Source organism: Notamacropus eugenii, chromosome 3 (genome assembly GCF_028372415.1).
Source record: "Notamacropus eugenii isolate mMacEug1 chromosome 3, mMacEug1.pri_v2, whole genome shotgun sequence".
Taxonomy (NCBI): domain Eukaryota; kingdom Metazoa; phylum Chordata; class Mammalia; order Diprotodontia; family Macropodidae; genus Notamacropus; species Notamacropus eugenii.
Genome location: NC_092874.1, coordinates 429893770 through 429907641, shown reverse-complemented (window position 1 = coordinate 429907641; position 13872 = coordinate 429893770). Strand labels below are relative to the sequence as shown.

General features: G+C 43.9%; 1 protein-coding gene across 2 annotated transcripts in view; it reads right to left on the bottom strand.

The window, feature by feature from the left end:
* SLC6A6 (solute carrier family 6 member 6) overlaps positions 1-13528 on the bottom strand; it is a 137937-nt gene extending 124409 nt beyond the window's left edge. For both annotated transcript variants that reach the window (XM_072598376.1, XM_072598377.1), the window contains exon 1: positions 13410-13528. The gene's annotated coding sequence lies outside the window, so the exon portion shown is untranslated. The remainder of the gene's footprint in view (positions 1-13409) is intronic.
* Between the last annotated feature and the right edge of the window lie 344 nt (positions 13529-13872).

The following is a 13872-nucleotide window of genomic DNA, read 5'->3' as shown; positions in this document are numbered from 1 at the left end:
TGGAAAAAGGCAGGCCACCAGAGGTAACTAAAACTGCTTTAACCTAGGTTCTGGATATGGGAATACTGCCCTGGGACTTCTAGGGCATTTTTTTCCTCCAAAGGACTCTCAAATTGGGTCAGGCACATCACTGTGATTTTCTGCCACACTTCCGCAGTTGATCTAAATTATGCAAGTTCTGCCTGTGTTCTTTATTCTCAGTTATGATTCATGGCTGATTCTCTGATTGTGGATGAACCTGAGGGCTCTGTCCTGGAACTCCTCTTTTCTATGTAACTTACTGTCATTGATCTCACCAGCTCATGGATTAAAACTGTTCTCTCAGTGCAAATGATCTCCTTTCTTGAGTTCTCATCCTGAAATACCAAGTCATCTCTGGACACCCTTTGTGGTTATCTCCAACTCAACATGGCCAAATTTGAATTCATTAAGTTTTCCCCCCTTAGGCTCACTCATCTTCCTAAATTCCCTGTTTCAGTCAAGGCCACATCACCATCCTTCCAATCATGCCTTTAAAAAACTTAGAACTATTCACAATTCACCCTTCTTCCTCATTTTTCCCCATCTAATAAGTGGGCAAGTTTTCTCTTCACTCACATGACTACCGCCCTAGTTCAGACCTTCATCAATGCTCACATGACCTCCAGAAATAACTTCATTTGTCCAGTTTCTCTCTCTTCTTCAATGCACAAAGCTGTGCGATTGATGCCCCTAAAGCACAGACCTGGTCATGTCATCCTCTTCCCCCCCTCCCCCAAAGCTTCAGTAGTTCCAAAGTTGCCTCCAGGATAAAATATAAACTTTCTTGGACACTTAAAGCACCAATCTATCTTTCCAGACTGACCACCCCACCCCATTCTACCCTACCCCACTCCACCTCACCCTAACCCATCCCACCCTACCTCACCACTATGCCTAGGATGTTCTTACCTCTTCCTCTTGGAATTCCTAGCTCCCTTCAAGGCTCCGTATCTGCCTCCTTGAGGTCTTTCCTGATTCTCTAAATTATTCTTCTTTTTCCCATCCTACCCCACCTGACCTGGAATCAGGAAGTCTCAAGTTCAAATTCAGTCTTAGAGACTTACTAGCTGTGTGACCCTGGGCAAGTTGCTTAACCTTTGTTTGCCTCAGTTTCCTCATTTGTAAAATGAAGATAATAATTACCTATCTCCCAGGGTGATGTGCAGATAAAATGAGGTAACACTTAAAAGAACTTAAAGCATTCTATAAATGGTTTATTATATGTATATATATATATATATATGTATATAATGCACATATATTGTATCCCCAATAGAAATAAGCTCATATAAGTCAGAGACTTTTTGTCTTTCTATCCACAGAGCCATGCATAGAATCTTACACACAGGATGCATTTCATACATGTTTGATGATCAAACTGAACGGAACTGAAATGAATTGGAAATTGACTCTTTGCGGACAGCAACTCCCCCAGAAAGAAGAGGACAAGTACCATCTCCCCATACACCAGACCTCAAACCCAAAATCACCCTGCACTTGTAGTCAGCCAAAGGTCAGCTCCAACATCTCCCTGCCTTTGATTTACATCTGATTTGACCTCCTTCAAAAGTCTTTTTAAGACTTCCAGCTGTACTATGTAAATTTCTCAATGGGAAGACGCTTTCCAACTCCCTATTCTCTCTCCAGCACAACGTGCAGACAGCCAAGACAAAGAAAAAGGGGCAGAAGCAGAGAGTTACAGGTCATAAATGGAATGAAATTCTGTCTCTGTGGATGCTGCCATACAGTGGGAGTATGTGTGTGTGGGGGGATAAACCGCTCCCCCTCCAAAAAAAAAAATCAGGGCTGACCTTCCATCCCAAACTAAAACCCTGCAGATTTAAGAAATTAAAATCATAATGAAATACTCATTATTCAGCAATATTGCCATGGGGGGGGCGGGGATTTCTAACTCTGATGGAATAAAGTGATAAAGAATGAAGTCCAGGATATACAGTTAGAGACTGGTAGTGATATAATTGGACATAGGATCATCACTGGGATGCTGCAAGGGGTCTCAGCAGCCATGTAATCCAATCACCTTCATTTGACAGATAGGGAAACTGAGACCCACAGAGATGAAGTGATTTGCCAGAAACCACAAATGTTGTACTTCAAAAGGGGAATTTAAGCCCAGATCCTTGACTCTGGAGGCTCAGTGCCCTGCCACTATAAGACAAGCAGACATGTATGTTGTCTCTCCTTCTCTCCTCCTCCCCACATTTGTACTTTAGAAAAAAACTTGATGAGAGAGGCAAGGCAGATAAGGAGGAAACTGAGGCTCAGAGGAGTCATCACGTATGAACTCTAGTCCATATTAGATCACAAGATTTAGAGCTAAAAGAAAACCATGAAATCATTGGGTGTAATCCCCACCATCTTTCCATTTTTCAGATGAGGAAAACTAAGGCATTCAAAAGGTCAATGACTCATCCAGAATCACAGAAGTAGGAAACACTACAGCCAAATTTGAACCCAGGTCTCGACTCCAATTCTAGTTCTCTTTATACTATCCCACTGTGCTCCCTACACCACAATGCCTCTCTCACAAGGACACATTAAAAAAACAAAACAAAACAAAAAACGTTCTCAATTTTGTGAAATTTACCAAAGCAGTCCTGTAAAGGGCACCCACTTTAATTTCTGGTGCTTATTTCCATATTCAAGCAATTGGTTCAATCAAACCAATGCCACAATTTTACTCATATATTTTGTAAGTTCAAAGAAACAAATTACTTTCTGTGCAGAACAATGAACCTGGTCCTGAAGTCTCTGAGTTCTGAACTTCAAAGTATGAGTGGGAGCAGCCTGATACAGCTTCAAAGGCTGCCAACCTTTCTAAGACTCGAATGCTCATCCCCTACTCTGTCTTTCTACATTTTCGGAGAAGCTAGCTGTGCATACAGAATGAATTTTCTTAGATCTGATGTGTTTAAAGCATTTCCCGAACCTTGGACTGGACTTTGTGGACTATAACCTTGATCTGCTCCCCCTAAAATACCTGTAGGTCAGTGTTAAAAACAAATCACTTCAGCAGTCTTTGATCTTAAATTGTGGTCTATTCCTATGATCTTAGGAATAGTGAAAACTGAATTTTTTTTAAAGAACAAATTGTAGATTTATGAATTTTTCTATGATATCATTGTATCTCCTATATAGAAATATCATTGCTTGAGGAAAACTCTGATCCTCTCACAGCCTCCCTGTCCATCCCCTTCCCTACCCCACAACCAAATGTCCTCCCAATGATGTCTTACAATGTCTCAGCAGGACTGAGGAAACAGAATAGTGTACTGGAAAGAGTATTGAGAAAAGTCAGGAGAAAAGGTTCAAGTATTGACTCAGCCTTGAATGTCTTGATATGCAAGCCTTTCTGAGAAAGATACTTCCCTTCCTAGGTCCTCAGTTTTCCCTTTTGTAAAATGAAGTGACCTTCTAGGTTTATCTATGAAATGACCACTATTAATTCTATGAAAATTCCATATTCTCTTCTATAATTGTTTCTTCTGAATATCTTATTCCTTCTTCCACATTCACATTTTGTAAAAAAGTTCTTAAAGGTGGGGTGCATTGTGTCTGCAACCCCACAAGACCTTGTATGTAATTACTGCTTATTTTTTTTAATCATTGAATGAGGTTTTTTGTTTTGTTTTTTTAAGGAGGAAACTAGCTCCTGGAAGTGCTGCCCTCTCTTATCAAACATGGCTTGTGTCAAACCTTAGTGTGACCCACAATACGCTAATTTCCCCTTCAAAGAAATCATGTTTAAGGTAAAAGTAGCCTCATTGGATTTACTGATAAGGAACCTTGGAGACTAGTTCCATTTTAGGAAACTGAGGTTCAAGAATAGACATCTTGGAGATTAGTTCCATTTTACAGATGAAAAACCTAAAGCTCATGTAGAATCTCAGATTTAATTAGGATTCAAATCCAGGTCTTCAGCTTCCAAAGACAATCCCCATACTCGATACCGAAATGCCTTTAATCAAGTCAATACATAGTCAAATGGCATTTACACCAGGTGAGGCTACAAAACCCCATTCTATACCTAATCTTATTTAAATCAGAGATTTAGTAGAGGTATCATTATCTCTATTTTAAAGATAAAAATACAGAGGCATAGCTTGAGCCCAAGTTTTTCTGACCTGGAATCCAGCACTCTGACCTCTACAAGATGTTTCAAGACACTCTGCAGGTGGTACAGGAACTCAGAGCAGCCAGGCCCTAGCCTCCACTAGTCATTTTGATACAATGCTGAAATATCACCTGGTCCAGGGTGGGGAAACTGTGGCCTTGTAGGTCCTTGGGTGCTACCTTTCGACTGAGTTCAAGTTTTACAGAGAAAATCCTTTTATTAAGGGGATTCATTCTGTAAAGTTTGGATTCAATCAAAGGACTGTATTTGAGGACCTATAGGGCCACATGTGACCTTGAGGCCAAAGGTTCCCCACCCCTGATCTAGTCAAAAGTAGCCTCCTCCGGTCATTTTCATAGAATGCTGAAACATCACCTAGCCAATAGTTGCATTAGGTCTGATCTGAGATAGGAGACTCCGAACAAGAGATGTCTCCCATCAAGAATTGGCAGGATGGGAAAGGGAATTACTGCAGTTATTAGGTGAGGAATTTAAGAATTAGAATTATTTTCTCATGTCAGGCTCTCCTTAGAGAATTGTTGTCTATGGATTTATTTTTTCTAGAACTTGACTCAAGCTGGGGCCACAGGTTATGAGAGATTTACTAGGAGCCCTGTAAGAAACGAGTAAGATTTCTGTTGTGATTGGGGTCTGTCATTACCAAGACAGGGTCTCTCTGGCAGAAGTCTGGACCTGCAGCAGTCATGGGGGTCCTCATGACAAGATAGGGAAGGCAGACTTCTCAGCATGGCTCCTGGTACTTTCGTAGAGTCTCTCTTTCCTCCAAGTAGTACTGAACCTTGGACTCCTAGGAAGTCCCCAAAAGAGGCCTCATTTTTCATTTCAGACATTGACCAGGGTTCAAGAGGCAAACATCTTAAGATCTTGTATTCATTTTTAAGCTCCCAACATTTCTGTTTGTTTGTTTAAAGTGAGACCAGAAGGCAGGTTAAATGTGTCCTGGATTTGGGGAACTGAGAAAAGAACCTTCTGTTTATTAATGTATTTATTTTTAATAATAGCTCCCATTCATGTCTGCCTTGTTAGTCCCCTAAAGAAGTCAGTCAAATCTAAAAAGACCAATAAATCATATACTTTTTTAGAAGTTGCAAAGGTCTCTCAGAGGTCAGCCAGCCCAACCCTCTCATTTTTTCAGATAAGAAGTGGGGTAATAATTTGCTCAAAGTCACCCAGTTACTAAGAGAGCTGAGATTAGAATTCAGCTCTATTATATTAGATTGCCAATGTAAACTATTCTCCCATTTTTTCATGGCTTATTCTCATTCATGATTATTTACAAAAGGGTTCCACTACAGTATTGTCAGTGATACTGGATGGGAAGAGGGAGCCCGACGATGACAGCAGAATACCAACTCTTAGTAAAGTTACAAGACTGATTCTCTATTTCCTTCTCCAGTGGATTAAGTCAAACTGAGGTCAAACGACTTGTCCAAGGTCACATAGCTAGTAAATATCTGAGGCTGATATTCCCGACTCTAGGCCCACCATTTCTCTATGTGCCACCAAGCTGTCCCTCAGTACAGGTATCAATTCCTTATAGTAATGCAAGTCAGCAACTTCTTGGTCACATAGTAGTCTTGTAGAGCTTCCTATGATTACACAAGCCAACAGGAATCAGAAGCAGGTTTTACTCCAAGTTTTCCTGTCCTCAAGGCTAGTTCTCTACCCACTAGACTACAATGCCTCTTGTGTTCCAGTTAAAAATGGACATGAATGTTACCAATTTAAAATAGTCCATACCCACAATGATGGACTGAGTCAAAGTGGTATCAAGGCACTGTCTGTATTGAGAGTCAAACTTCTCCCCACAGGGACCCTAGAGCTCAGCTTTGCTGAGGAGTTCAGCCTCTGGAGTTCTAGTCTTTACCCCTGTTCAGCATAACCTTGGGGTGATGCAATGGTTTGAACAATCTAACATTTACAGGTCAATCCTGATCAGCCAACGGATTAAGAGAGACCAATCCGATTTGGTCATCTCAGCTAGGTTATTTTAGTCATTTAGACTAGGGCCTCCTAAGCTTGGTCATTCTGCAGCATACCTGCAAATTCTTGAACCTTTCAGGGAGAAGATGGAATGAATAAGAGAGTGAGGAAAACAGCTGTTAGTAGCACTGTGCCTCAGATCATTGGGGTCAAACATTAATAAAACCCCTCCTGGCCACTTACTGACTTAGAGAACCATAAATTAACATTATATACATTATATTGTATCTTGTATTTATTTTGCTATTAAACATTTTCCAATGACACTTTAATCTGCTTCACCCTCTGGCTGAGAGTTTGACCCCTTTGCTTCTCGAAGGAATCTTGGAGGTCATTGAGACTAACTCCCTTATACTACAGGCAGAAACCAAGGCAAAGAGAATTAAGTGACTTGCACAAGGTGACACAGTTAGGAAGTGGCAGGGTCACTGAACTCAGCACATGGACCCACAAATTTAGTGATCTTTCCACCATACAATGTTTCATGGTGAATACTCCATAAATGTTTGCTGACTGAAACAACTGGTCAGATTGGCAGCTCACAATGGGCCATTTCTTCTCATGTACTTTTTGTACTTTTTGATGACTCAAAATTAAGTCAAAGTTGGTGTCTAGATCATTTTATCTTCCCAAAGGCAAATGAATGTAAGTTCATTGAGGGCAAGGCAAGAATCTTCTCTTTTATTTTTATCTTTGTATTTTTTCCTCGTTCCAAGCACAATAGCTTGCACATGGTAGATATTTAATATATGTTTATTCAATTTAATTACTACTTTTATGATCTGGAGCAAGTTGTCACATCTGTTATTCCGTGACCCCATTTGGGGTTTTCTTGGCAAAGAAACCTGGAGTGGTTTGCCATTTCCTTCTCCAGCTCATTTTACAGATGGAAAAAACTGAAGCAAACAGGGTCATGGGACTTGCCTAGGGTCACACAGCTAGTAAGCATCTGAGGCTAGATTTGAACTCACAAAAGATAGTCTTCCTGATTCCAATCCAGGGCTCTATCCACCATGCCAAGTTACTATACTGTATTTATTACACTTTATATTATATTATAATCATATTACATTATACTATATATGATATACTATATTATATTCTCTATATACATGCATATGTATATACGTATACACACAATATTGCACTTTATTTCCCAGTTTTCTCCTCTTAAAATGAGAGATTGGACTCAATGGCCTCTAAGAAGCTCTCCAACTCCAGATCTGTGATCCTGTCAATCAAACTTCTGTGAGATGACTTTCCTCCCATCTAGCTATCTGGTCTAGCTAGCTTCAAATGACTGTAAATAATGAATTTTGTGAAGTGGTCACAAGTTATTCAGATTTACATTGCATATTGCCATTGGGCTAAAAACGCATAATCCCAGCTTCACATAGTGAGAATTCAAACACATAAACCCAGGACCAGATTCATTATTTGTACTAATGAGGGATGGAGTGTACTTTAAAGGTCTTGTATTACCGGGAGAAGGGAGGAAGGAGAGAGAAGGAGGTATAGAATTTAACTTTGCTGCACCTGGGCTGATTCTAGGCAAATAGACCCCCAAGTCCATTATCAAGCCTATATTCCAAGTCTTTCCAGCTTGCAAAGTCCTGCTAGAGCTTGAGTCCCATAGGTATAGCCTTTAACAGCTCATGGTCACTTCTATTCAACGAAGAGCCATTGAGGTAAGTCTTCAGTGGACAATCAATCCAATGATCACTGACAGAAAAAAAAAAGATGACCCCAAAGAATCAAGGCCTTCTAAATCATCAACAGAAGATATTGAATTTAATCCATAATAGTGTCACTTATTCTAATTCTTGGAAAACTTGGAAGCTACATAATTGATGCAGGAAGTCTTCAGACTGAAATGCATTCCTTACCATCAGAAAATTCATATTGGCAAAAAGCCTACTAAATGTAATGGATATTGGAAGGTTCTCTATTGCTTCTAAGATAGAATACATGCTCCTTAGCTCGGCATTTAAAGTCTTTCCTGTTATGCCTTACTCCCCTTCATTCACTGTCCATTTCAGCCAAACCAATAGTCTTGCTCTTCAATGAACTTGAAATTCCATTTCCTGTTCCCTTGCCTTTATATATATATATAGGCCAAATCATCTTGCAATTCTGGAATGCACTACCAGCTCACCACTAAGAATTCCTAGCTTCCTTTGAGGTTTATCTTACAAGTCATCTATGGAAACCCTTTCCTCATTCCTCCCTCTCCCCCTCCCCAAGCCAGTGGTGATCACTCGCTCAACATATTTTCCTTGTGTTTCCCTTATACCATTGTTGTGACCATGAAGTAGAATGTGGGTGCTCCTAGAGGGCAAAGACCTTTAAATGTTGTCGTCATCATACCCCTCAGTGCTTCTAACAAGAAAGGATTTAATTAATGATTGTTGAAGGCAGGTGGAGACTATAACATCTATTAACCAGAATATTGGATGAGCCAAAACACCCATTCCCTGAGCAAGCCAGGGAACTGAAATGTGACTACTGTTTCTTAAGAAATTTACAAGTATATGGGGTTTTCTTAAACTAAACAGTAGCACTAAATGGAAACAGAAGCATTGAATGTTGGAGCTAGAAGGGACCTTTGGGATTTTCTAATCTAGCCTCCCTCATTTGGAGGAAATGAGATTTAAGAGAGGGGAAGTGACTTGCATGAAGTCACCAAGGTAGCTATGGTATGTGTGGGGTGCAGGGGTGGGGGGAGGGAAGGAGTTCAAGTACCCATGCCAACTTATTCCCAAGGCTCTAACCTTTCCTCTTCCCCAGCCAACGTACAGACATATACCAGCGTGGTACAGACCAGCAATCAAGCTTCCAAACAGCAGCCACAACAACAGATAGGCTGGGGAAAATATAGGTCCTACTTCCGGGTGGCCATAATTCACTTTAGGTACTTTAGCCTTGTAATTCCTGGCTGAAATCAAAGGGAAGTAGGGAAGTTAATTAACTCTATAACTCTTAAAATGCATGTTTGGAGCCTGCCCTTGGGTAGAAAAAACTTCGGGAGAGGTCTAATAGGGGCTCATTATCATATGGAGTGACGGCTACAAAGGACAAAGGGAAGGCAATGCCAGCTCCCACTAAGGACATGTGCCAGCCTGGCCATTTTTCTCATTAATCTGGAAATCCACACCTGGAACCTTCCCTGAGTCCTGAATAGACACACATAAAGGCTTTTGCAAAGAAGAGTTGACAAACATCGCTGAGTCAGCTGTTGCCGGAAAGAGTTGTTTTCACTGTTGACCGTCTTCGGAGGGAAGTGACAGAAACTTGAGCTTTGCCAGCATTGGCAATTTCAGAGGCTAGCCAGAGCACCCCCAGAAAGCCTCCAGCCAAGAGATACTTTCTGCTTGTTTGAGACTCCTTTTTTTCCTCTAGTGATGGGCTCACCTGAGGAACTCTCGCCTGCACACCTTCCCGGCCCCTCCCCCTGCCTCCGCCCCCAACTGTGGCATCAGTTTTTAAATGGCAGTTGAGAAACAGTACAATTTGTGGAAGAAGCAATGAGGCCTTCCAGAAGCCTCTCAACCTTTGACCCCTCCTTTTACACAAGATTTGGGCCAACTGAAATTGCCAGGTCACCTGGAGCAGAGAAGAATGAAGAAGAATGAAGCTTGAGAGTTGACCATGACTGCCAACGAAGGAACTCTGTCTGGAAATGAGGAAAATCTCAAGTTGTAGCTTTCCACTGACTACCTGTCTGACCTTGCCCAAGGGACTCTTTCTCCACTTCTCTACAAGAGCCTATAAGAGGTTTAATTTAAGCTGTAAAAAAAGCGGGGGAGGCGGTTGGGTGGGGAGGAGACGACTCTGTAGCATGGAAAGATCCATAGCTCTTAAGTTGGAGGACAGGACATTGGTTTGAATCCTGTTTCTTGGCATTAATTACCTGTGTGACTATGGGCAAGTCATTGATCTCCACCTGCCTAAGCGTACTCATCTGTAAAATAAGGGGTTGGAGTAGATAGACTCAGAAGTCCCTTTGGATTCTAATTCTGACTAGATGTTCTCTGAGGTTCCTACCAGCTCTAACGTTCTATGCTCCTAACGATTTTCCCTATTTTGCATTTATGTGATTTTTTTCTTAATTCTTAAAAGGAAACCCCAATTAGCTATTACAACCTGACTGCCAGATTTAGCTAGCACAGTTCGACTAAAAGAAATGGTATCAGAAGGTCTGGACTTAAGTTTGGCCTCTTCTGTTTACTAACTGGGTGACCATGGACAAATCAATTCTATTCTCTGAACTCATCAGTAAAAATGAGACTAATTAATACCACAGTTAGATGGCAAAGTGGAAAGAGTGCCAGACCTGGAGTCAGGAAGACTCATCTTCATGAGTAGAAAACTGACTTCAGATACTGTGTGACCCTGCACAAGTCACTTCCTTTGCCTCAGTTTCCTCATCTGTAAAATGAGCTGGAAAAGGAAATGGCAAACCATACCAGTATCTTTGCCAAGAAAACTCTCAAAGGGGTCACCAAGAGTCAGATATGACTGAACAACTGTCTCCCAAATACAGGCCAATGTGGCCATGTGATGTGGTATGAGGAAGTACTGACCTAAGAGTACGGAAATCTGACTGCCACTAATAAGTTACACGACTCTGGGGAAATTATTTCCCTTTCTAGGCCTCAGTTTCTTCATCTGTAAATTAAGAGCACCGAACCAGAGGACCTTTACTACTCTAACCTCCCATAAAATAGAACCACCACCACCAGGCTCCCCCACCCCAAATCTCTAGACCCTATCCTGTTAGACTCCTTAGGACGTACTGGAAAATAGCATAGCTTTTGAAGCAAAAATTCTAATATTTAATAAAATCACCTTTCAGAAAGTCCCTTGTTATTCTTTTCAAAATGTTAATAGTTCTTTCCTTTCTATAACTCCTCCTCCTTCCAGTTGGTCTTAAAACTAGAGATTTTTGCCTCTATGGATAAACTTCTGGAAGCATGAAAGAGTGGCAATGACCAGCCTCTCCATAACATTGGCTTTTCTGTGTATTAGCTATCCTATAGCAAGGTTCAATTTTCAGTTACTGTCGGCAGCTATTATCAGAGAAAGCACAAACTCTCAGATCCTTCCAAGGTCCTGCCGTACTTCCCAGGTCTGTCTAATTCACTCTCCTATCTCAATAGACTCTAATATAATTCCTTCATTCCCACCATCACCCACCAACCTCCTCCCTCACTTCTCTTAATGCCAAAGGAAGGCACTGGTTGCTAGGAGCTAGCCATGTTCCTCTCACAAAAATAAACTCCTCCTCCCCAGAGTTTCTCTAAAAGATCACCTTCCTAGTCACCATCCTTTGGGAGAATCCTTCTCCCAGAGTTTAATTTGCACACACATATTGCCAAAATTTGTCCAGTTTAATGAATTCCAAATCTAGAAATACTAATCTGACAACAGATCACAACCCCGGTGTATGCCTGGAAACTCTGACATCCCCATTGTCTTGGGAGGTTTAATAAGTTGATGGGTATGGGGGCACACATTCATACAAACCCTAAACTAGCAGAAATCTCTTCTAGAGTGGGCAGATGGGCACAGGGCCTGCAAGGCTGGCATCGTTTATTTCCTGATCCTTTTCCCATGATGCTTGTGAAGCATTTGGAGATGTCCACCTTGCCAAAGGGACTCTACTGGTACTACCAAAATAGCGCTTAAACCCGGGTGTCACCTCCCTCCTCCCTCCTCCTCTTCTGCCCATTTCATTAATGCCTTTCTCCCGGGCAGCTGAGATAAAAGGCCAACGAGGCCCTCCTCCCTCTCTCTGACAACTGAAATCTCTCCAATATTTGTATGGGGTTGTCCAAGCCCTCTTTCTACATTTATGGACTGAAGTGTGACCTTAATTCTTGTGTCCTAGGCTGTTATTTGGGAAAAGAGACATCCAGGCTTAAACACGGACTACCATTTCACCTTGAGAAGCAGGGGAGGGGGGGGGGGGGGGGAAGAAGGAGGAGGAGAAAGAAACAGGGAAGAGGAAAGGGGTGTCGTCTCCAAGGAGAGACAGCCTCTTTTTACCTTCCCCAAAAGAGGAAACGATTATAGGTGAGTGGAGAGAGGCAGAGAGAGAGCTCTTGACCAGGGTGATTCATCTGCTACACACAGAAAGACAAGTCCTTCCCACCTCCCTCTCCTGGCACTCGAACCAGCGCTCTGTTAGATCCTCGATCGGGGTCACAGACCTCGATTCTGGTCATCATCTCCAACATGTATGCATGCACCCATGTGTCGGGGTAAGGGGGTGGGGAGAGGAAAGTGCGAACGCTAAACGAGGCTCGCCCGTAAAAGCAGCCAGTGCTTCCGAGGCTCCGGAGTCGATGCTCCGAGATGCTTCCCTCCAGCACCACCTATCTCCCCCTCCCCGCCAGCAGAGATGCAGGCGGCCAGAACCTCCGCTAAGCCCCCCTAAGAAGACTGCGGGTATCCTAGTCAAAAAAGGGAGAACCGAAGAGCCGTATTGGGGAACAGGGGGGGTCTCTGTGTACCAGAGCTAGAGGTCTGCCTCTCCACTCACTCACACGTACCTCTCCGCCTTCTCCACGCCATTCCCCTCCCGCGCCCCCCCCCCCCCAGCATCAAAAGACATTTTTTAAAATTGCAATTTGTCAGGCAAACAAAAACACACACCACTCCCAGCTCCCCTCCCTCCCTGTCCTCCCCGCCTCTCGCCACCGCTTCCACCCCCAAACCTAAATACAGCTGAGCCTGGGCAGGGGGGGAGGGGGATCAGGACCCACCTAGGCACCGGGTGCCAGGGAGAAGGGGGTTATCCTCCATCAAAGATGATGTGAAGGGAAGAGCGATGAAAAGGGACTGCGGCGGACCCGAGCGAGAGAGGAAGGTGGGCTGGAGGGGGCGGGGGGCAGCGGAGGCGAGTACCGGCGCCCAGGGCGCAAAGCGAGCCCCGCCAGCCGCAGTTAGAACTGGAGGGCGAGCTGAGAGGGAGGAAGGAGCCCGATCGGGCTGCAGCGTGGCCTTCCCGTGGCCATGGAGAGATGCTGGGCCGAGCCGGGTGGGCAGCTCGGCACCTCGGTCAGGGTCACAAAGCACGCTTCCGCGCACGCCAGGGCGCACACAGCTATTGTCTGATTCGGCTGATTTTTCTTCCGAGCTGCCCGGGAAATAAGAGCCGTCTGTCCTGGACTAGCTACCGGGATCGCCCCACTCGCACGCTAGCTCCCCACGGCCCCTCTCTCTGCCCATAGTGCTCGGTGCCTACCTTCCCTCGGCTCTTCTTCCCTGCGCCCCGGTTCCAGCAGCCGCGACAATGCTACCTGCCGCTGTAGCCGCCGCTGTAGCCGTAGCTGGTGCTGCCACCGGTGCTGCCGCTGCCGCCGTCGCCGCTGCTGCTGCCGCTGCTTTTGTCAAGGAACCGGCGTCTGAGAGCGCCAGGAGCCTGGAGCGTGCGTCCTGCTCCGCGTCGCAGTCCAACTAGCCGGGCTGCGAGGGAGGAAACGGTAATTTATAAGCGGTTTCTTCCTGACCTCTCGTGTCTGTTGTCTAATGAGGGAGCATTTAGCATCACCCATCCTGCTGGGTGGAAAAATACCAGCTCGGCCTCTTCTTTGGGGAAGGGGCGGGGAATGTGCTGGGGGGGTGGGGGGAGAGGGAGAGAGGGAGGGGCCAGGGTTCGGGCAACCCTCCCAGGCACACACTCGCGCACACAAGCACACACATAGGCG